Source organism: Nansenia antarctica (genome assembly GCF_963989245.1).
Source record: "Nansenia antarctica genome assembly, chromosome: 8".
Lineage (NCBI taxonomy): Eukaryota > Metazoa > Chordata > Actinopteri > Argentiniformes > Microstomatidae > Nansenia > Nansenia antarctica.
In genome coordinates this window covers 46,344,677-46,365,922 of record NC_137678.1, presented here as the reverse complement: position 1 = coordinate 46,365,922, position 21,246 = coordinate 46,344,677, and the positions used below count along the sequence as shown (strand labels likewise).

The following is a 21,246-nucleotide window of genomic DNA, read 5'->3' as shown; positions in this document are numbered from 1 at the left end:
GCTCTGTGATTGGATGTCGTAAGAACCTGCATATTGGAAGAAGTTAGTTTTGAGGGCCATCTCTTTTAGAGAGAGTAGACATTCATTAGGTGGAAGAATACCTTCTTGAGAAGCGCCCTGAAGTTTTTCTTCCACCTAATGCATTTCTACTCACTCTAACCAATATGCAGGTTCTTACTACATCCAATCACAAGGCTCTGCCATGGCCATGCCATATCTCTGTTCTGTTATTGACTCTGAGGAAGACGCAAGTCAAAACCTTTTTTTGTTAGTCACCCTTTTCTTCTGCAATAAACAGCAGATTGTATGAGTGCTTCGGTGTCTCGCTTTGGGTAGTCTAATGGAAGTGCCCAGGTAATAGTTTTGCTGTTATATTTGCTGTTATGTCCTCTGCTGAGCACCAAACCCCCTTGGATCTTAAACATGGCTGAAGCTTGTTAGACTTTACGTTTGGAACTTTGATAACGTAGTTTAACTTGTGTTGACATAGTGGTGCCGCCATGTTCACAGTGTGGCACAGTGCCACTTGTCCATTCTCTGGGGAGAACACTGCACTCGCTCACTCACACAAACACACACACACACACACACACACATACACACACACACACACACACACACATACACACACAGAGGAGAATAGTACTTGAACACTGTTAACACTAGTCAGCCTTTTCTTGATCTTCAGCTTGACTTCTTAGAAGTTAAGATACAAAAAAATCAGATTAGACACACACACACACACACACACACACAAGATCAGATGGGTTTTATTCACCCAGACAGAGTTCCTCTGATCGGTCCCACTAGAGCAACCTCAGCACCAGGACTTAATACAAGAACATGATACTTCATGCTGAGCTTCAGTTCTTTAAACACACACACACACACACACACACACACACACACACACACACACACACACACACACATATTCAGCTTAATAAGACAGATGGTTATTCATGCCCAGTGGGGAGCAGGGCTGCTGATCTCACACTCTTCCACATTGTTGGAAAAGAAGAAAATCTGAAGTATGAAATATTCCAGATCCTCTCACAGAGCTGAGGAAAGGCATTTGATGAACATGAATATTTCACTGTGAACTTATTGATAGCACTGTTTAATTATTGATAACACTATTAACTTGTTCATAACACTATTGATAACACTAAACTTATTGATAACACTGTGAACGTTTTGATAACACTACATTTATTGATTGCGCTGAACGTGTTGATATAACACTACACATTTATTGATAACACTATTAACTCGTTCATAATACTGTGAAAGCATTGATAATTGATCGTACCCTCAGATTCAGTCTGGCCTGTCCCATCACCACCGCCTGAGAGAGAAGAGGAGGAGAAGGGAGGGGCGGAAGAAAAGAAGAGAGATACCGCCTTCAGTTTTTTGTACCTAGTTGATTTAATTTAGACAATGTTCCTGTTAGTTGATTACCTCTGGTCCACTACCCATTACACCATCTCAGGAGAGAGGGGGGTTGGGAGAGGGGGTAGGAGGTTGGTGTCCTCTGAACCACCGCTCATTACACCTACTACATCTCAGGAGGGGGGGTGGACTTGTTCCCTCATGTGCCTAGTTAGTTATTTTGACTTTGCTTGGGTCATTTGGATTTGAACAGGAGGCCATTTTAGCATTTTAATATGTTGTGTTCAGGGAGATGGTTTACTGTTTGTTCTTCTGGGCAGAATAATCTCAGCCACACAGCCTCACACACCGGAGGGAGACAGGATGATTAAGTACCAGCGCTTCAAACACACACCACCATAGTGTGTCTGTACTGCAGCTGTATGAACTGAACACTGTTGTAACTGTTATAACACTTGTTATTTCTTGTTTTGGAGCCTCCTCCACCTCTGTTTCTACTGTGTTAAAACAAGGGGAGGCTGGCGGGGTTAGAAATCGGAGGACCGGCTCATTGTGAGGGATGGTGTCAGATGGTTGTGTTCTGTGCATCACAGTGAGCCTGTCCTCCAATTTCTACCTCCGCCAGCCTCCCCTGATTAAGATTGACTGTGGATGGTTCACTGGGATTTTTTTTTAACTGTTGCTGAGATCATGTTGAATTCAATAAACACATGAAATGCAGGTTGTGCCTGTGGGTGTGTGTGTGGGTGTGGGTGTGGGTGTGTGTGGTGGAGATACATGGGGAGAATTACAGGGCTTAAAGTTCTCCGGCATGGTGCCGGATTTCCGGCGCGGGGGAATTTTTAGCAAATAAATAAATAAAATCACATGGTATTTGTTTACATCGTAATTTAAAGAGTCATCTTCAGCAAAGAGACAGTTCCGCCTACCAATGGTATCACATTGCTCAAGCCAACGAACGACTTCTAGCCAATCGGAGGCAGAGTAGTGGGGCGGGCCTTAAGAAGTTTGAATGAGTGTAATGTTAGCTTTATAGACGTTCGCTTTTAGCAGCCCGCTATCTCGCTAACTTTAGTGAGAGTCTATTAAAATGGAAGCCAAGTTTCTTAAACCTGGCGAAGACACAGCTATACTAGAACGAGGAGTAAGGAATAAATGGCGCTGGGCATGGATAGAGGAGAGTAGCAGGGTTTTTCCTGCATAGAGAACTATGAGGCGGCCGCCTCCGTCATAGCCGCCTCCAGCTCTCGACAAAACTCTTGACAGTCGTATTTAACTGCAATTGCGGCATTGCGCCGACCTGGTGGCGGGGGCGCTGTTTCACAAATAAGTTAGCTTTCGTTTTTGCTAGCGAAACAGCTGATAGTTGATGTTGACTGCTCAAGGAGAATACATACAGAATGCCTGAGAGCCTTATATTGCATTATATTACATTATATTTTGAATGGTCATCTGGTGCCTGAATATTGTTTTTTCCTTTACATATAATGACATTTCCACAATAAATTGATGCAGAAAGGGCACAAATTGGTGCATATCAATTCACCAGAATGCAAGAAATTAAGTGTTTGATGCTCGTTTAAGGACCCCCAGACAGCCCCGCTTCATGGGTCCCCCCCGATGTCAAACACCACTGGTACCACCTCCGCCTCATTTTGAGCCAGGAAAAACCTTGAGTAGTGACGGGAAGCCTTATGGGACGTGGTGCCAAGAAGGAGAATATAAGTGATAGTGGCTTAATAAGTAATCAGTTTGTTCTTTTAAAGACATATATATATTTTATTCTGTATTGTTATAGTGATAGTGGCTTAATAAGTGATGCAATCAGTTTGGCCTTTTAAAGACATCTAAATATATTATTTTATTTTGTATTGAGTATAAAACAGTATTATGAATGAATGAATGAATGGTCTTTATTGTCATTAATACAGTACAGGTACCATACAACGAAATGGTGCTTGGAAAAAGACTAAAAACACGAGGGCCAAGGGTAAAATAAAAAAGGGGAAAGAGCTGGTTTACATAAATAAAGGCTATGTACACTATCTACTATACTACTATACTATACAATAAAACACTGTGCTGTACTCTATGCTATGCTATAAATATCCTAACTTTTCCTATATCTGAACCTTATGTACACAAGGGTTGTCATATTGCACATAGTATTGTTGCACATTCATTTAAAGTATTAATGCATTTTAACATTGAGACATATATTTTGTATTGACTATAAAATAGTAGTAATGCATTTAAACATTGAGACAAGAAGCTGTCTTCTGTACCCGCTCTCCCAATATCTCAAACTGTGACCCCCCTCCCCAACAATTGGTTTCAGGCACAGGATTTTTTCCCACTTTATGCCCTGGAATTATGTTTTTGGGATTACTGTGTGTCAAGAGCAGTTGGGAGTCTTGGATGAAGTAGACAGAAAGACTATTAACTTCAACTTTGTATTTAATTCTGTGTGTGTGAGTGTAGTTTTAGGATGGAGGGGAGTTAAGAGCGGGCTCGTTAAAGAGCTCACATCTCACAGATTACTGTATACACAGCTTCAGCAGGGAGATGTGTGCGTGTGTGTGTGTGCTTATGGGGTTAGTGAGGAAGTGTGAGAGATGTACGCTACAGTATGTGAGTAAGCGAGAGAGAGAGTGTATAAAAAAGGAAGTGTGTTTAATAGCCTTGAAAGCCTGTGTGAGAGAGCCAAGAGATCAAGTGGTGTGTGTAGTCCTAATAGCCTCACAAATGTGTGTGTGTGTGTGTGTGTGTGTGTGTGAGAGTGTGTGCCTGTGTGAGAGAGAGAGTGAGTGAGTGGTTGTTGTGGGTGTCGGCAATAGGGAGGGAGAGAACAGAATCCATTCTATCCCAGTGTGTCCCAGATCCTCCACCCTTCCAGTCTGGAGGACAGATAAACCCGTCCTTGCGCATCCCTACGCGTCCTTGCCTCTTAAAGTACTGGAGGTCTTCTTCCTCAGCCTCACCCTGCACACACTGTCAGAGGAGAGAGCAGAGCTGCAGAGGCGTGTGTGTGTGTACGTGTACGTGTACGTGTGTGTGTGTGGAGCAGGGAGGGAGAGACAGTGAAGGAGAGACGGAGGGAGGGAGAGTGAAGGAGGGAGGGAGGGAGAGAGAAAGTGAAGGAGTGGGGGAGACAATGAAGGAGAGGGTGAGAGAGTGAAGGAGAGATGGAGGGAGGGAGAGAGTGATTGGAGAGGGAGAGAGAGTTCACGTGAATCTTGACATGAAAGGGTTTTGTCGGAACATTGCTGAAGCGAAGCTCCTCTGAGCTCCTCCCTCCTTTCTTTATTCAGGTTACAGATTGTTTGTGTGTGCGTGTGTGAGAGAGAGCGCGAGTGTGTATGTGAGTGTGTGTGTATGAGCGTGAGTGTGTGTGTGTCTGCGTGTGCGTGTGTGCACGTGAGTGTCTGTATGTCAGTGTGTATGAGCGTGAGTGTGTGTGTGTGTGAGGGTGAATGTGCTGTGTGTGTGTGTGTGTGTGTGTGTGTTGATGTACATTCCCCTCTATTCTTATCATAATCATATTGCTCCTTCCCCTCAGGGTCTGCAGGTGTAACAAGCTGCTCACACAGCATCAAAGGACGGGTGGTCAGAAACACCAAGGTGCTCACTAGCTAACCGCTAGACACACACATGCTCACACATGCTCATCGTGGACTTCAGGAGGAAAAAATCTGAGATCCAGCCCCTGCTCATCGACGGAGAGAGCGTGGAGAGAGTCTCAACCCTCCGATTCCTGGGGGTGCACATACAGGATGACCTGTCCTGGAAGAACAACACAGCAGCCACCATCAAGAAGGCACAACAGCGGCTCTACTTCCTGAGAGTCCTCAGGAAGGAACACAACAAGCAGGAGATACTGATGGCCTTCTACCGCGGCGTAGTGGAGAGCATCCTCACCTACGGCATCTGCAACTGGTTCTCCAGCTGCACAACCGCGGAGAGAAATGCGCTACAGAGAGTCGTGAGAACAGCCCAGAAGATCACCGGCGCCCCCCTCCCCTCTCTGGAAGAGCTGTACAACACACGCTGTCTCAGGAAGGCCTCCAAGATCTCCAGAGACCCAACCCACCCTGGGTACGAACACTTTGCCCGGCTGCCCTCGAAAAGGCGGTACAGGACCATGGCCGCAAGGACAAACAGACTGAAGCTCAGCTTCTACCCCAGGGCCATCCAGGCCCTGAACACAGCAAAGACCTAGGTTCTGGGCCCTGGACAGTCTGGACGGATTGATGGCAGCTGCTGGATTGAAAAAAATCAGGTGTAGTGCTGAGGCACAAATGTGTACATTTCAAGCCTGCAAACTGCGACACTTTAAATGAATGTGCAATAACACTATGTGCAATATGACAACCCTAGTCGTTTTATCTGTACAGTATAGTATAGTGGAAAGTGTACATAGCCTTTATTTATGTAAACCAGCTCCTTTCCCTTCTTTTTTTTCTTCTTTTTTTTTTTTCTTTCCTAGCACCAGGGGAGCCACTCCTCCCAAATTTCGTTGTTTGGTACCTGTACTATAGCAATGACAATAAAGACCATTCATTCATTCATTCATTCATTCATTCATTCAAAGACGTGGATAGAAAGATCTCCTGCGTTCCGGGGAAAATTAACATCGACCCTCAGGGAGACATCACATATACACATACTAGGTACTGGACTAGCCACATTGTTCATGGATATGCTACATACATTTGACTTTATCAATCAAGAGGCTTAGAAGACCATATTCAAAGGTACTGTCTTCCATAATGTCCACAACTATGGTGCTAGTGAGAAGAAAAAAAAAGTCCCCCAAAAGAAGGATCATTGGAGGTAGGCACATCCCTCCACAGGAGCATAAGCTTCAGAATGTTGGTCTTTTTGAACGTGTGGTACCCTCAAACTAAGGATGCCATGGTATAGTATCCAACTACACCAAAGTCAGAATCGCTAAAGCCCCGTTTCTATATTCTAGGCCTTTATTTACTTTCAGTGGCTGCAGGGAGAGGATTGTACAGCATTTTTATTACACCTGTCATAGCCATGTGTGTTAACAGGTTGTTGTTTTTTTATTTATCCTCAACACCAAAAACACAATCGCTCCCAAGGCAGAAGACCTGGGAGGTACATGAGTATGTGACCGGGCTGTACGAAGAGCTCAAGTCCTGGGTGTTGGTCTACTGGAGGATCTGGGGCACCGTCAACCACCTCACCTGCTCCCGCTGCCAACAGGTGTTTGTGTGTGTGTGTGTGTGTGTGTGTGTGTGTGTGTGTGTGTGTGTGTGTGTGTGTGTATGTGTGTGGAGCAGTGCATGGTCACAATGAATATGTGTGTATCATGTAATATACAGTGGAGTGCAAAAATGTGGGCACCCCTATTCAAAATGCCTTTTACAATTAATATCTAAGTGAAAAGAAGCAAACCTAACCTCTGAATGGTATAAGTTAAACATTACACATTTCATCACATTTTAAAGCAAAATTAATCTTTATTTTTTAACTTTTTACAGTTTCAAAATAATAAAACAAGTAAAAAGGCCTTGTGCAAACGTTTGGGAACCCTATCAGCTAGTACTTTGTAACTCCTACTCGGGCAACTATTGCTAACTAAAGCTAACAGCTTGCAAACGATTCCTGTAGCCAGCTAAGAGTCTTTCAATTCTTGTTTTGGGAATTTTTCCCCATTCTTCCTAGCAGAACACCTCTAGCTCATAAATATTCTTCGGCCTTCTTGCATGCACGGCATGTTTGAGATCTCTCCACAGATTTTCAATAATATTCAAGTCTGGGGACTGTGATGGCCTTTCCAAAACCTTCATCCGTCTTTCCTGGAGGTACTTCATGGTTGATTTTGAGGTATGCATCGGGTCATTGTCTTGCTGGAATACCCAACCTCTCTTCAACTTCAATTTCTGGACTGACCTTTGAATATTATCCTCTAGAATGTCTTGACATTTGGTGGAATCCATTCTTCCTTCCACCTGCACAATATTGCCTGTGCCCCCCAGCTGCTACACAATCCCAAAGCTTAATGGATCCACCTCCATGCTTAACAGTTGGCAAGGTGTTCTTCTCTACAAATGCTTCATTTTGGTTTTGGTTTTGTCAGTCCAAAGTACATTGTTCCAATAGGCTTCAGGTTTCTCAAGGTTTTCTTTTGCATACTTCAGATTTTTAATTTTGTGTTGATGTCGTAGGAAAGGCTTCTTTCTGGCAACTCTGCCATGTAGGTCTTTGTTGTTTAAGGTACGCTGTATTGTTGTCCTGTGAACAACTAGACCGGTGTCTGCTACTCTTTTTTGCATCATCCTTAGACAACTGTTTAGAGGAACCCATGGTTTTTAGCACCACTGCAATCGGGTACTTTAGAAGGCATGGAGTTACTTCAGAATATATAGTTCAACCCTGGAATTATATTCACCTCATTGAAGCTCTAACGAGTAAATCACCTTGGTCTGGGCCTTAGTAATCATCTTCTCAAAAGGTAACAAAGAATAATCCAAAAGGGTTCCCAAACATTTGCACATCATCATTTTAAAAACCTTGCTTTAAAATTTGCCAGAAATGTTTAACTTTGTAGCATTTAGTGTTCAGGTTTGCTTTCAATCACAAGATTAATCGTAACAGACATTTAAACCAGGGGTGCCCACATTTTTGCACCGCACTTTTGTATGTTCTACTGTATATTTTTGCATTTGTATGCATTAAGAGGTATTTAAAACGTCTATTTGTGTGTGTGTGTCTGGGTAGGTGTTTGTTTGTGCAGAGCTGTCCCAGTGTCGGTACCACCCTGAGGGTGTGATGTACCCAGGGATGGGGGCAGAGCAGGGCTGGCACGGGATGGGCGTCTACCCCTGCTGTAACCAGAGGGTCCTCCGCTTCGACCCAGCCGGTATACCCAAGGTGGGATTTTTCTTTACACACACACACACACACACACACACATACAAGAAAGATGAAAGAAGGATAATTATATTTGTCCATTTACACAGAGGTAATGGAAATTAGTATTTTGCACACACACACACACACACACGCACGCGCACACACACACACAGTTGTTGTGAATAGATAGCACACACATTCCACACAATGCATTTGTTACACACTGCATACCTTAGCCATTACATATTTTAAAAGATTGTGTGTATGTGTGTATGTGTGTGTGTGTGTGTGTGTGTGTGTGTGTGTGTGTGTGTGTGTGTGTGTCTGTGTCTGTGTCTGTAGGGCTGTAAGATGAGGGACCACATAGTGAGTACGTCAGACAATGGAGACTGCGGGGACCACCAGGTGAACTCGGCCCAGACCAGACTGCTCAACGACCTCCTACTGCACAGAGACGCAGTTTGTGTTTCCAATACGCCACCATCAGAGGGGTGAGTGTGTGTGTTTGTAAATACCCCTACCATTGTTTGTCTATTGTATTGTTGCCACTGTCTTATGTCCTGTCTTGTTATCTGAACTGTTTTTTAAGCTACTATTTTGACCCTGTCTTGGCCAGGTCTCTCTTGTAAAAGAGGTTTTAATCTCAATGTGACTTCCTGGTAAAATAAAGGTTAAAAAAATAAAATAAAAATGGTGTATGTTGTAAGAGTTGTCTCGTGTATATGTGGAGTATAGTTGATGTGTGTGTGTGTGTGTGTGTGTGTGTGTGTGTGTGTGTGTGTGTGTTTGTGTGTGTGTGTGTGTGTGTGTGTGTGTGTGTGTGTGTGTGTGTGTGTGTGTGAATGATGAAAGGCCTGTCGAGTCTCCTCTCAGTGGGGAGCGGGTGCTGGACTGTGACATCCACCTGGAGCCTGGGCTACTGGGAGAGGGCAGCACTGTGAGTATCCCTCTCTCTCTCTCTCACTCACTCACTCAGTCTCTCACTCACTCACTCACTCACTCACTCACTCACTCACTCACTCACTCACTCACTCACTCCCTCACTCACTCTCTCTCAGAATCAGAATTCTTTTTATAACTATATTCGCACTATATAGGAAATTGACTTAAAGACAGACAACAATATAATATATAATAATAATAATAATAAAAAACAACAACAATGTAATAAACAACACTATATAAGCAAACATAGTTTAAAAAAGACAATGACAGAAAGGGGCTCTCTCACTTTGTCTCTTATTTGCAGTTTTCCCTGTTGAAGAACTGGAGCCTACAACTGGTAGGGTCAAAGTTTTATTTATTTTTTTTCAAATCAAACATTATTTATATAGCACATTTCATACAGATGCTTTACAGGAAGAATAAATACAATACAATACAATTCTGTGCATTATGACTGTTCACTTCAAATGAAGTGTTCAAGCACACTGCAAATGGTTTTTAGAATAATGTATGCAGTGTTGGTGTAACTTTGATAAAACATAATTGAATAAAAATATTTTTCATTGTACCAGGACCACCATCAGGTTGTATTGCTGTCATCTTTATTGTCTTTATTGTGTTGTTGCATCATAACTGTGCTTAAGATTCTCTTTTGGCAGGACCTGTGACCATGCTGGATGCAGAACGATGCAAATATAACACTAAATTTATGGACAGTGTGTACGCCGATAATATGCAAGGAATTTTTCCTGGATACATGGTGTACAGGTTTTTGCCCTTGCTTGCTTGCTTTGTGCCTGTGGTCCTTGGCCTCCCCTTGGGGACCGCTGGGTACTGGTAGGCAAACTGGCTAGTAGTCGCTCTATTGGTAGAGGGCTGCAAGGGAATTTTTCCTGGCTACATAGTGTACAGGTTTTTACTTTTGCCTGCTCGCGGCTCTGTCAGTATTGATTGATTGATTGACTGATTGACTGAACAGTTTCATTGTGTGAAGCGCATTGAGTTGCATCTTGTAAGAAATGCTCTCAGTGGGGAGCGGGTGCTGGACTGTGACATCCACCTGGAGCCTGGGCTACTGGGAGAGGGCAGCACTGTGAGTATCCCTCTCTCTCTCTCTCACTCACTCACTCACTCACTCAGTCTCTCACTCACTCACTCACTCACTCACTCACTCACTCACTCTCTCTCAGAATCAGAATTCTTTTTATAACTATATTTGCACTATATAGGAAATTGACTTAAAGACACAGACAACAATATAATATATAATAATAATAATAATAATAATAATAATAAAAAACAACAACAATGTAATAAACAACACTATATAAGCAAACATAGTTTAAAAAAGACAATGACAGAAAGGGGCTCTCTCACTTTGTCTCTTATTTGCAGTTTTCCCTGTTGAAGAACTGGAGCCTACAACTGGTAGGGTCAAAGTTTTATTTAATTTTTTTCAAATCAAACATTATTTATATAGCACATTTCATACAGATGCTTTACAGGAAGAATAAATACAATACAATACAATTCTGTGCATTATGACTGTTCACTTCAAATGAAGTGTTCAAGCACACTGCAAATGGTTTTTAGAATAATGTATGCAGTGTTGGTGTAACTTTGATAAAACATAATTGAATAAAAATATTTTTCATTGTACCAGGACCACCATCAGGTTGTATTGCTGTCATCTTTATTGTCTTTATTGTGTTGTTGCATCATAACTGTGCTTAAGATTCTCTTTTGGCAGGACCTGTGACCATGCTGGATGCAGAACGATGCAAATATAACACTAAATTTATGGACAGTGTGTACGCCGATAATATGCAAGGAATTTTTCCTGGATACATGGTGTACAGGTTTTTGCCCTTGCTTGCTTGCTTTGTGCCTGTGGTCCTTGGCCTCCCCTTGGGGACCGCTGGGTACTGGTAGGCAAACTGGCTAGTAGTCGCTCTATTGGTAGAGGGCTGCAAGGGAATTTTTCCTGGCTACATAGTGTACAGGTTTTTACTTTTGCCTGCTCGCGGCTCTGTCAGTATTGATTGATTGATTGACTGATTGACTGAACAGTTTCATTGTGTGAAGCGCATTGAGTTGCATCTTGTAAGAAATGCGCTATACAAATAACATTTGATTTGATTTGATGATTTAAATGACCCTAACCCCCCTATCCCCTAACCAACCATCAGAACCCCTAACTTACACTTTGCCCTTGGCAGAGGCAGCAGTCCCTTCTGTCTGAGGAGGAGGAGTACACCACGGGGTCAGAGGTCACAGAGGATGAGGTCGGGGATGAGGAGGAAGTTTCCAAGAAGCAAGGTTATGGACTCATCCAGACCAGTAGCTTCTAGCAATTAATGTACCCCTTCAGTGTGCAGATCTGAAGGAATGGTGTCAAGAAAACAAAATGGTGTCAGTGCACTTTATCCCAACTTGAAGGCTAGGTGGAGCCAACACCATTTTGCTTTTACCTATCCACATATGTAATAATAATAATAATAATAATAATAATAATAATAATAATAATAACAATTTATTGTGTTTATATAGCGCTTTTCCGGGTCTCAAAGACACTGACAATATGGGAAAACACAGAAACAACAAGCAACAGATAACATGAGCACATAGAACACAGAATGAACGAACAGGGAACAATTAACACAGCAATGTCCAGGGGGGGGTGGAGGTGGCAGGGTTAGGGGAGATATGTGACACGTTCTAGTCTTTTGATTGGTGTGACGATCCACACTGGTACCACCAGTGGGCGCCAATTATCTGTTGTCTTGTTGACCCTCTCTCTTGGTTCCTGATGGGCACAGGTGAAGGTGATCATCCTGATTGTCCCAGGAACTTTAAGAGGGGGTCAAATTGATGGACTCGGTCTCTTCCTTGTCGACCAGCAGCTTGTTTGTTTGTTGTTACTATTTACTTTATCATTATTTCCCTTTTAACATATTATCCTTTAATAAATCTCCTATTATTGTTCGCCATGTGTCGTCTCCCTTTTTGTCACCTTGTCCTGAGCCAGGCAAGCGTAACAAATTGGGTGCTCGTCCGGGAGTGAATTTGGTGAGAGCAATATTCTCTCCCTTTTCATAGTTGATATTCGGGATTGGATTGTTGGATTTGTCCAACTCTATATTGGGAGACCCGCATGGTTATTGTTTATAGTTATTGGGTTTTGGTTGGATTGGATGTAATGTATTGTTTAGTATATTTGGTACGTTGGTTTGGGTGCTGGTGACGAGGGGGAGCTGGCCGTCCGACTGTGCTGACAAGGACGTAACTCTTGGTATTGGCTGTGATCTTCGGCTGGAGTTTGGTGAGTGCTGTGTTCTATGCAAAGCAGAGAAGGATAGGTAGGGCGGGTGGTTTAGATACCATCAGAGCTATACGTGAACCCCCGTGCTAGGAGTAGAAGCGCTTAACGCTTGTTTATTGTTTTCGTTTGTTATTTTTGGTGTGTTGAACGCGGGGGCGCCACCAGGCATTTGCTTGGTGGAAGAGTTGCATGTGAACGCACTGAAGACTAGCTGAGTGGTTAGTCAGTCATTACTGAGTTAGATGCGGGGCAGCTCTTACGAAGTATGTTAGTTACTTTTCTGTTTTGTATGTGTGCACAGTTACTCGCTTTAAATGGGCTGAAGATTATGGCTGATATGGGAGTAGTTTATAGGAGGAGTTTGTAATAGGAGGGGAGATTCCCGTTTGTTAGGGTTGGTTAATATTGGTTATTTGATTATATTGAGTTATGGATGTTTTTGAGGAGTTTGTGGCAGCTCCGTCGGTCGATGGATTGTTACAGTTAACGAAGGAACAACTGTGGAAGGTTGTGGAACATTATGAGGTTAAGCTTGAGGTGGTGAAAGGCCGAGCAAAGAAACAGGACGTAGTGGAGGCTTTACAGACTACGTTAATTAATAGGGGCATACTAAAGGGTAAATTGTCTGTCCCTAAAATATCCGTTGGGGTTGCATCTGGGTCCACTGAGTTAACATTTGATCAACAGAAGGAATTGTTAGCATTACAGATGGAATCACAGACGCGAGAGCGTGAATTTCAGATGCAAGAGCGTGAATTTCAGACGCGAGAGCAGACGCGAGAGCGTGAGTTTCAGGCACAAGAGCGTGCGAGGGACAGGGAATTGGAGTTGGATAAATTAGCTCTTGAACGGGAGCGCCTTAGGTTGATTGCTGAGGGAAAGTTATCTGACGGTGGAGGTGGCGATTCGAGTAATTCTAAGAGGGATAATATGTCTGTCATGGTTAGACTGTTGCCAAAGTTTAATGAAAAAGATCCTGATGTATTCTTTTCACTGTTTGAGAGTGTTGCCGACGATAGGGACTGGTCTACTTCAGACCGCACCGCATTACTACAGAGTGTGCTTATTGGCCGAGCTCAGGAAGCTTATATTGCTCTTAATGGTAGAGAGAGGAAAGATTATGATACAGTTAAGGCCGCTATCCTTAGGGCTTATGAACTTGTTCCTGAAGCTTACAGACAGCGGTTTAGACAATGGAAGAAACATGACAAACAAACTCATGTTGAGGTTGTAAGAGAACTAACCAGCCATTTCAATCGTTGGTGCGTGGCGGTAGAGGTGAATACTCTGGAGGATCTGGCAAATTTGATTATTCTGGAACAGTTTAAAACCATTGTCCCTGATCGCATTGCCACTTACGTTAACGAACACAAGGTGAAAACAGCAGGTCAAGCCGCGGTGTTGGCAGATGAATTTGTACTGACTAATAAGAGTCAGTTTGGTGAACATCGTTTTCGTAGCGAGGGGAGCCGTAGACCTAATCCGAACGTGACTGACCTATTGGTAAATCGTACACAATTCCCTAACGAAGGTCCTGGTTATTCTGTCCCCTTTTCAAAGTCGGAGCATGGCAGTCAGAGTAGAGTAGATCCTAACTCGACATGCAATTATTGCCTTGAGAAGGGTCACTGGAAACAGGAGTGTCCTGTCCTAAAAGGAAAGAAAACCTACAGTGGGAAGGGGGGCTCTGTTAGACCGTTGGCTCTTGCAGTGCATGCTTGTGGGGCAGGAGTAAGAGTGTCTGGGGTTGCCGAGGGGTCTCCCTTTAAACCAGGGGTGATGGCATCCTCAGTATCCAGCCCACCTGCGGCTACTGAGTTGGCGGGGGCATTACAGGGCTCTGCCTCCATACAGATTAGCGAGGAGGATCCTGATTTTGGCCCGTTTATTACTACAGGTTTCGTTTCTCTGGTGGGAAGCCCACAGAAAGTGCCTGTCCAGATACTTCGTGATACAGGGGCTTCAGAATCGTTTATATTGGAATCGGTTTTAACATTCTCTCAGGAGTCAAGTGTGGGGACCAGCGTTTTGATTAGAGGGATGGGGATGCAGACTTTGTCTGTCCCCTTGCATGAAATTGAGCTTTGCTCTGATCTGGTCCAGGGGGTAGTGACCATTGGTGTTCGACCCTCTCTGCCTGTGGTGGGTGTGGCAGTCATCTTAGGAAATAACCTGGCTGGAGGAAGAGTGTGGAGTGATGTGCCCCCACCTCTGGTAGTTAGTTCTGGGTTTACACGACCAACAGGACCCGACCTAAGTGTGAAGGAGTTTCCTGAGGTTTTTACTGCCTGCGCCATGACTCGTGCTATGAGTTGCATGGACCCTAAAATTGATGATGGTAAAGAGTCTGATAAGTTCACTCCTGACAATTCTGTTTTTCAGTTTCCTGACCTGCCGCCGCCTTTGTCTCGGAGTGAGTTGATTTTAGCCCAACAGGAGGATCCTGAGCTGAAGCTACTGCTCAGTGGGATTCAGCCTAAGAATGAGCTGGAGAGCTCTGAAAGTGGTTGTTTTCTCTTGGAGGATGTGTTGGTTCGTCAATGGCTTCCTCATAATGATTGTTCTGTGAGTGACCCAGTTTTCCAAGCAAAATTTACTGGTCCCTACTCTGTTGTACGACAGGTGTCCGAACGGAATTATTTGATCGATACTCCTAACCGTAGAAAGTCTACACAACTTTGTCACCTGAGCTTATCAAAATGTTATTATTCTCGTTCACCTAGGTCCGGAGTAGATACGGTCTTGGAGGTGAAGCCGGTTGTGTTGACCACAGTGAACGAGGGGTCTCCATCTCCATCCACTCCTGTGGTGGCAGCAGGGTGGGAGGAGGATGTGAGTGGGCCTGGAGTTTGGTTATGGTTTGGTTATGGTTTGGTTACTGTTTGGTTACTGTTTGGGTTCTGTTTGGCACTGGTTTGGGCTCTGCAGCACTTTGATGTTATGTGGGAGGGGGGGTCCCATCCAGTGGTCGTTTGTTAAGATCATAACCCCCTGACCTTTTTGCATTCTTTGCAGAGTCCGAGCCAGCGCCTTTCCAGGTGAATCAATGCTGCCGGTCTAAAACTCTTGTCTCTAATCTCTCTTTCTCTTGCTCCTCCCTCCTTAAATAGAGCTTTTCCAGGTACCAGGAATTGCTGGAGGGTGGGCAGGTTGTAGGGGAGGTTGGGATTTGACGTTTAGGCTGTGTGGCAGAGATCACCGTTTTTTGTTGCCATTAAACTATTGTTATTATTTGTATTATTTGTAATCTGGGAAACAAATTAGCAGAGACCTTTTTAGTAGGCCTCTGTTTTAAGGGGGGGGATGTGACGATCCACACTGGTACCACCAGTGGGCGCCAATTATCTGTTGTCTTGTTGACCCTCTCTCTTGGTTCCTGATGGGCACAGGTGAAGGTGATCATCCTGATTGTCCCAGGAACTTTAAGAGGGGGTCAAATTGATGGACTCGGTCTCTTCCTTGTCGACCAGCAGCTTGTTTGTTTGTTGTTACTATTTACTTTATCATTATTTCCCTTTTAACATATTATCCTTTAATAAATCTCCTATTATTGTTCGCCATGTGTCGTCTCCCTTTTTGTCACCTTGTCCTGAGCCAGGCAAGCGTAACAATTGGCAACCAATCAAATTGTTCAGACTTTTCTTATGTTTGCCTTATTCCAGCTGCTAAGAAGGCAAAGAAGTGGAGCAAACCTCTGAAGAAGCAGGTGTCCTCTCCCAATGTTCAGCGCAAAGAGAAGCAGCAGAGAAAGTGAGCATCATTCTGTAGTGTACTTATGAGATGATTGTGCTTCCCTTGGATATAATAACTGCTGGGGTTTTTTAAATGCCTATTTCATTCTTACAGACACCTTCACGAGACAACACACCATTCACGTGAGTTCAGCTATACTGTATACTCTATTGTATAGTGTGCACAAATATCTTGAGTCTGCATCTCTCATAACACCAATCTTATTTGGTGTCTGTCCATCTTGGTTATGATGCAGCTGCCTTTATACATTGGTTGGTCAACATTACAATTTACTCAATACATTTTGAAATGTTATTCATGAATAGAAAGTTGCTGTCATTATGCATGAGGATTCATTTCAGTTCGTTTTCAGTTCAATTCACTTTGTGTGCATTTTTTTAAAAAAATGTGTTAGAATGTGTCATATTTGAATTACTGAGGTAATTGGAACTGTGCATTTCCAGAGTGAGTGCCCAGAAGAGCAAATGGGACAGCTCTCGCTCTATGCGCTACAACCAAGATGCCCAAAGAGAAGAAGGTAATGTCGGTGTGGCGTGTGTGCTTGTGTGCGATACTGCAGTTGTTCTTAACTTTACTTTATGTTCACTATTTCGTTTTTATTGATTTAACTATTTTCTTCTCCCTATTTCTTCTTCTCTCTCTTTCACCTCCCATGTTCTCTTCTCTTCTCTCCCCCTCTCTGTCCCAGACCAGCGACGTATGGTGGATATTATTGGTCATCTCACTAAAATGAGATTTGGGGATCAGGAGCAAAGCAAGTCCAAGGACATAAAAGAGGTGTGTGGCGTGAGTGTCCACTCTTGATGACATCATCGCACCCTCTCTATACTAGATGTCTATGTCTCTATACTAGATGTCTATGTGGATTTTGTTTTACCTTTGCTGTCAAAAGCGGAACTGTAATCTACATGGCAAAGGAATGAACTGTTTTCTGTTGACTGTCTATTTTTTAATAGTCTAAATTGCTCCATGCAGAAATGTCAATACTTAGGAAATTTCCCCCCATGAGGTTGGTAAGACTGACGTTGGTTTTGAGACACTTGTGTTAGTGTAATCTGTGTTAGTGATGTATAATTTGTGGCTTTGTGAGCTGTGCTTGTATGAACTGTGGTCATGTTTGTGGTTAGGGTCATATCATGTGTGGTTGTGGTTGTTACAGCATGCGGGGGGAATCTACTCCAGACTGGAGGCTCAGTTCAAAAGCCCGTCCCAGGCCAGTGGCCGACAGGGAAGCTCTGAGAAGACCCTCAGGTACGACTTTGTTGGAGCCCAACCAATATTGGGTTTTTGAGTCTGATGCCACTATGAATTATAAATGCTGTAAATGCTGCTTTAACATTTAAACAGGGTCTTTTATTGAAGCACATTTTTGAACTGTCTCTTGTTCCCATTCCACTCCGATGCTATTTGTTTAGTTTTAGGTTTGAAAATGTACCGATACATATGCCTGTAGAGGGCCAATATTGGTTAAGAATATTATTGAACCAAATACTACCTTGCAAAAGTATTCACCCCCTGTCCCATTTTCATATGGTGCCAAATGCATTTAAGATAAGAAAAAGAAAGTCAACTTATAGCATAAGTATTAACCTTATTTGCTGTCGCACCCCTATGACACAAAGGTATTCGTTTGCAAAATGTTGTTAACTATTATTCGTTCATGGAGAGATAGACTTGCATTTGAGCTAGGCTAATTGTAGGACTTCCACAACCAAGGGGTAAAAATGTGTCCAGTGTACACTGGGTAGATCAGTGGGTAGAACACTTTTTATTTGAATTCCAGGCCTATAGCCAACAAAATGTGAAAATTGTGCAAGTGGTGTGAATACTGTCAAGGCTGTATCTGCTCCATATACATGCATGTTACATACATGTTTACATTCAGTCTTAAGTAACACTCAAAACATTACAGTATGTTTCTTTTCTTTCATATTTCCCCACTCTTTTACTGTGAATCTGTCTGTCTTTTTCCTCAGTCTCTCACCTTCATTTAATCTGATATTTTCTGTTCCTATTTTCTGTTCCTATTTCCTGTCTTCTCTTAGAGCAAAGACACGCAGTCAACCTCGGCCCACATAGATGACAGAAAGAGGAAACGTGTGAGAGAAATATGGAAGATGATTGTGGAGCGATAGAAAGAGGAGGAAAAAGAAGATGAGGATCAATCGGGACAGATCCTCATGCATCATCAACTCTTTGAGAACGATTAACCCCAAATGGGGAACTTTGCAACAGCTACTGCCCTTCGCTGTCTCCTTGCTTGTTCTAAGCTATCGCCCCTGCAACTACTAAGGTCCTAGTTTGGTCAACTTAAGCCCAGGAGGCCTGTTTTCTTGATGGGGCTTTGTGGCCCACTGAGTCCAGTCAAGCCCTGCTCAGCCCAGTTCAACCTGACCCTGGTGTATTTGTATTGATCACCTTCTATCCCATTCGCTTTCGCTTTACTATATCGTCATGGCAATAGATTGGTGGCCACTAGCCCTTGTCTTGGTCTGCTGTATCCCAGCATTAGATCTCATTAAGTCAATCAAGGTCTTAGAGTTGAGTAATGTGTTTTAGTGCTGGACTAGAGTTAAAACCTTCCAACCCTATAGGTTGTCCAGGACCAGGATTGGAGACCACTGGAATAGCTAGATCAACCTGTATACCATAGAAACTCCTCCTAGGATGAGAAATTAGGAGCAATAAAATGTCTGATGCTATGTCTGTTAGCACCATGAACCACTGGGACCAAGATAACATGGATTAGTCTCTCTTTAACTGGTGGTCACAGTATACTTCAAGCACTGTCTATAAAGCCTCTCAATGAGCTATGGAGGAAATGCACATATAGCTGTGATTATGAAAGCATACAAGTCTTCAATTTCACAAAAATTCAGACGCAGAAAGACTTCAAATGTAAACTACGTTCCAAAATGTCCTTTTGTCCCCCTTCACCCCCCCCTCTATCCCCCCTTCAGCTAAAGCGCACCTTTCGTCCGAAGCTCATCGAGGGACCTTATAGACGGCGTTTTATGTATGTTTATACTATGACCATCAGACAGTAGGCTAGGATGAACTGTGCAGTCGAAAATAAAGTGACAAATGAAACAAATGTATGGAATTGCATCTTTCTCTTGTGACTGTGTTCACTGTCAGTTCATTTGTTGAAGACCAGCTTTATTCAATTATACTACTTTCCAGTAGATGGCAGGATAGCTTCTGAGAAGGTACAGTGCGAGGTGTTCAGTAGGCCCATTAGATCATCTTTGCCTCACTAACCCCCACACCAAAGACACTAACCGAAGTTGGACTCATGATAACTTTGCTAAACACATTTGTTATGATATTCATATCTGTCTCTTTGGCTTGAGGCCTTGTACAGGGATAAAGCAATGTATTCATCCAACCACAATAGACAAGGTATATCATCCAAGATCAGTCTCAATGTAATGTAAAACAACATTTGTTTTAGGGGATGATGGGGGGGGCCTTTCTTCTTCAGCGTATGGGTTGTTGTTTCCTCTCCACTTCACCAGGCTCTGGGCCGAGGGGCTACCCTTTTACCACCCCGAGACCTGGTTGAGGGGCTCACCCGGGCTATATTTCTGGACACCCCTCCAGAAGCCACGTCATGGTCTCGTCATCTAATACCGACAGACCGTGCATTCCGTTGGGTGGGTGGTACACCGGGCAATCCAGGATAACATGGTCTGCGGTTTGGTCCTCTGGGGGGGCCTTGATTGTGTGTGTGTGTGTGTGTGTGTGTGTACACTTTTTTTCCCTTAAGTGCGACAGTGATTACCTGCTTGTGTAGGTAGCTGCTAACTATAACATCCTCCTGCGAACATATTCAGGAATATTGGTAAGCTCAGCGTGGACTCTGCACACTGGGGAAAACCTGGCTCCCTGTTGAAGCAGTGCACTCATGCTGCACCCTCACAGCGGATGCCTGGAATGGTTCCCTAAAACTGGGTCAAGGGGGAGTAGGGCTCCAGTTACCCCCAGAGCACAGCACCCTGTGTCGGGAGAGTTTTAATGGTCATTTCAGCACAAGCTCATTTCAGCACATACATGAATTATGACTGAAAAGGAACGGGAGCGTTTTAGCACTATACAAACAACCAGGGTGACCGTGAACAACTGTAAGGGATGCCTTGAATGGAGATGCCTTCTTTTTTTTTTTTTTTACTTATGAGAAATTGAACCTAGAGACAGCTAAAAGTCTCAACTTTAATTAAAACATGTTCACGACAAATGTAACTTAGAGAAGGGGGATTTGTCAATAGAGATTTTTGTCTAATTAGCTGTGCTGGCAAGTACATTAGTATAAAATGCAGGGCCCCAGATGCAGGGTTACACACCAGGGCCCCGTCTAAAACAATCCCTAGCTCACTCACCCTATACACAAACAGATCTGAAGGGTCTGGATAGGTATAAGCAATATGGTAGCAGCTCCATCGTGCCATCAAAGACTTGGTGGATTATTATTTTTTTGCCATCTTGCTTATTCCTATTAAGACCTGGCAGATGTACACAGATTGTACCAGGAGTAGGAGCCATAGTGGTTTCTGGGCTTGGCCTAAAACACCACATCACTCTCCTGTCTGCCTGACACAGAAGTCCTAGAAGCCTCTTAGCCAATGACTTGCCCTTTTGCGCAAACATTCCTCAGATTTAAAAAGAAAAGAAAAAACTAAACAATTCTCTCACACACACACACACACACACACACACACACACACACACACACACACAAAGGAATAATAATAATAACAAAAAAATAGGTAGGAAAACAAAAAAGCAGCCAGCTCTGGGATGGGGATGGACCAAACAAACATACATTTGGATTAGAGGAACAGTTCAGAAAAGATATCACACAAACAATCTCCATATAAAAAACACACTGTAAAAAGGGCCACAGGGTGACACGGTGTCATTTAAATATTGGCATTGTTTTGGTCGACAAG

General features: G+C 43.3%; 2 pseudogenes across 2 annotated transcripts in view; one reads left to right on the top strand and one right to left on the bottom strand.

Annotated features, from left to right (window-relative positions):
* Positions 1-21,246, bottom strand: part of LOC308163699 (exportin-1-like) — a 240,826-nt pseudogene that overhangs the window by 170,678 nt on the left and 48,902 nt on the right. The gene's annotated exons all lie outside the window — the stretch shown is intronic.
* LOC308163493 (SANT and BTB domain regulator of class switch recombination-like) lies at positions 424-19,261 on the top strand (annotated as a pseudogene). The gene is made up of 14 exons: positions 424-436; positions 5,984-6,062; positions 6,501-6,624; positions 8,143-8,295; positions 8,620-8,768; positions 9,130-9,214; positions 10,618-10,650; positions 11,442-11,541; positions 16,207-16,294; positions 16,391-16,419; positions 16,741-16,814; positions 16,986-17,074; positions 17,457-17,548; positions 19,258-19,261. The product of its transcript is annotated as an SANT and BTB domain regulator of class switch recombination-like (transcript).